Source organism: Buceros rhinoceros, unplaced genomic scaffold, assembly GCF_000710305.1.
Source record: "Buceros rhinoceros silvestris isolate BGI_N320 unplaced genomic scaffold, ASM71030v1 scaffold36471, whole genome shotgun sequence".
NCBI classification, from domain to species: Eukaryota; Metazoa; Chordata; class Aves; order Bucerotiformes; family Bucerotidae; genus Buceros; species Buceros rhinoceros.
The window spans coordinates 20,478-23,676 of NW_010394310.1; positions in this window are offsets into that span (position 1 = coordinate 20,478).

Genomic DNA, 3,199 nt, shown 5'->3' on the forward strand with positions numbered 1-3,199 from the left:
TCCCTGGAAGAGTGCACAATCCGTGTGGATGTGGTGCTGAGGGACACGGTTTAGGACCCTGGCAGTGCAGGGTGAACGGTTGGACTGGAGGATCTTAAAGGTCTCTTCCAACCAGATGATTCTGTGATTCACTTCCTCTTCCACTTCTTTTATCTGGCGACACAATTTCCTTTTTAACGATCTTCTGTCCCTGATTAATGCTAGTGCCTCATCCAGGCACGCCGCAGTGCTGGCATCCAGCTGGGGCTGATGCTCGTTGAATCCCATCGTGGCTGAGCTCTCCCCGCTTTTCTTTCACTCCAGACCCCTCTGGCCTGGTTTTATCCGGCCAGGGGCTCAGATCCCTCGAAGAGAGGGCTGTAAGAGAAACCTTTGGGGTTTTTCCTTGCCTGTGGCTGCTTTCTTGGCCAAGCTGTGCCCCAAAGCAACCCCTTTGTGGTCCGTCCGTGCAGGGATGCTCATTGCTGTCTGCGGCTGCAGGGGTGCCAGATCGGATTTATTCATCTCCTCTTTGCCATCTGGCAAACTCCTTCCTGGATGCCCTTGCGAGGGAACGGGGCGCTTGAGAGAACTAGGTCATGTCTGGAGCAGAGTTCAACGAGTGCCTCGCCATCTCCTTTGCTGATTCCCAGTTTGTGCCTCCCCAGGGTTCTTCTCGCTGCCCATCGCACCCTGGGTGGGCACCAAACCGTGCTGATGGGGTTTGGAGGCAGCGGCAGGAGGTGGCTCATTTCAGAACGGGACCGTGCAGGCACACAACCATTTTCCCATATTATATTGCCTGCAGGGAGGAAAACAAGGTGTAATTCTCGTGGTGGAAACCCCACCAATGTCCCACCCGTGGCAGGGTGATGAGCCAGGCAGCTCTCCAGCTCGCTTTCCAACTTTCCTGCGTTTTAAAACTGCAGGAAGCCGCTGCAGCTTGTCTCCCTGGGTGCGTGTCGGCATGGCAGAGGACTCTGTCACCCGTCCCCTCTGCCAGCTCACACAAACAAGGGAACTGGTTACCTGGCTCCGACACTCCACCATTTGCCCCATTTCTCCACATGATTCATTCTGAGCTCTTCCCTAGCAAATCCACGCGTCGCTCCCTCCTCTTCCTCCTGCGTGCTCTAGCCTGTACCTAACATGGCGTCCTTGGAGACCGCGGGTACCAAAGATCGTGTTATCTTCCCAACGGGCATCCTGAGGGGTTTCCCAGAGCAGCAAACTCCTCTTTTCCTGGTCACTCCCTGCACGAGGCTGCCAGAGGTCCTACAGATATGTTTTACACCTTTTACATGTGATTTCGAGGACGTTTAAGGAGCTGTGAGGGTTTTAAGGGGAGCTCTAGGGAAGTTATAACTATAAAATAGAGATGACGTTGGGTTCTGGGGTGGTTCGTTGCTGTGGACCATGTGCAGCTGAGCCGGTTTGCTGCCGTTTTCTGTTTAAGCCCCAGCTCAGGGATGGTCTTTACTACAATAAATAATCATGGAGAGGTTATTTCTCTCCTTAGAGTAAGACCCAGCCCCCACACACCCTGTGGTTTCATTCTGCAAATATTTGATGCTGTAAATTTCCTGGTAGCCAGGAAACACCAAGAAACAACGCAGCAGAATGTTCGGGAGGAGCAAATTTCCGTGTCAGAGTCAGGTTCAACTAAAGGTTTGGTTTTTAGCTAAACTCAGCCCTTTGAGATGAGAGGAGCTGTGGGACTGAGGTACCAGGTCCAGCAACATCGTTACTAATGGGCTAGATTTGTACATGGCATTTTTGGTGCCTCATTTGCATTTTTGGTACCTCATTTGCATTTTTTGACAACCCCTGGGTTTTTTCCTGAACTTGCAAAGAGGCAGAAACTCCCCAGCTAAATAATTTTTCCTGTTCCCAGGCCCCCTCCAGCTGACCCCTTGTTTTCCTTCCATTTATTTCTCAATCTTGGTTTCAGGTGCAGGGCTTTTGCGCGGGTAAAGCCTCCCATGTGCCTGCAGCACCCCCATTTATTCTGATTTCTTCCAGAGCTTGGGGGTTAAAATGGCAGCAGGCTCTTAGGACATCCATGGAACGATGTAATGGAGGAGCTGCCTAGCTCGAGGAGAAGAAATGCCTGCAGCTTGGCTTCTACCCCTGGAAAACGTGAACTGCCCCAGCTGAAAAAACACACAGGGTTTGGGCATCCAAGTCAGCAGCAAGAGGATGCCTGTGGGATGCTGCCTCCCTTCCAGCAGCGCCCACCTCTCCGAGAGGTGAGAAAGGGTGAATTTATGGATGATTATTTTTATAGGAAGTCACCTGCTTAAACAACACTGAGGGGCAGGCTGAGGAAATAGGCTCGATTTTAATAAATCAAAATAATAATACAGACTGGGATTGCCAGGCAGCGCTTCTAACCATGAAGTCAGTTATAAAACAGGGTGGGTACATTTAAAACATGATAATTTGGGGGTTTTTATGACAAATTCCCCACAGCAGGTGCATCTCTCTCTGTGATGTAGGTACCTGCACTGCTCTGTCCAGGTGAGGTAAACCCAGGGCTGCTGCACCGAAGGCTCTGTCAGAGCTTCTCTTACAAATAGCGATAATAACGTTTCCCTCCCTCCCCAGGGCGTCGTAGGGGTTAATTATTTAACATTTGTAAAGCACTTGCAGGGCTGGAGATGAAAGTGGAAAGTATTATTAAGAATGAACTACGTTTTATAGGAGGCCTGGTCAGAAAACTGCATCCCGAGTTGAAATATGGATGATGAGGGGGAATCCGCGGAGGAGCATCCATTACGATCTGGGAAGTGGGGAAAACGAAACGCTTCAAAGAATTTAATTTGTTCTGCAGCAGTTCATGGCTGGGGCTGTTCCGAGGGGAGCAGGGACCTGGGGTGGGGGCTAATGCCCCATGAAGCCCCCCCTTCCCTGCTCGAGGTAGGCAGTGGGGGAGTCTGATAGAAAGAAATGTAATCATTGCAATGAAATGTGAGAAAAGAAAGATTTGGGAGGGGAAGAAGCCTTGAGACAGCCGGTTTTTCATGTTACAAATTCTCAGGGAAGTTTGGGGGGAGAAAACTGTGAATTAAAGCACCCAGTGTGCCCCGGGGTAGGGTTTTCTGATGTCCAGGGTCATCCTGGGTGAGGCTGGGAGCACCCAGGGCTGGCAGGCAGGAGGTGGGTGCTGAGGCAGGGAGGAGGCAGGTGCTGCAGGCAGGGGAGGAGCAGGGCTCACCTG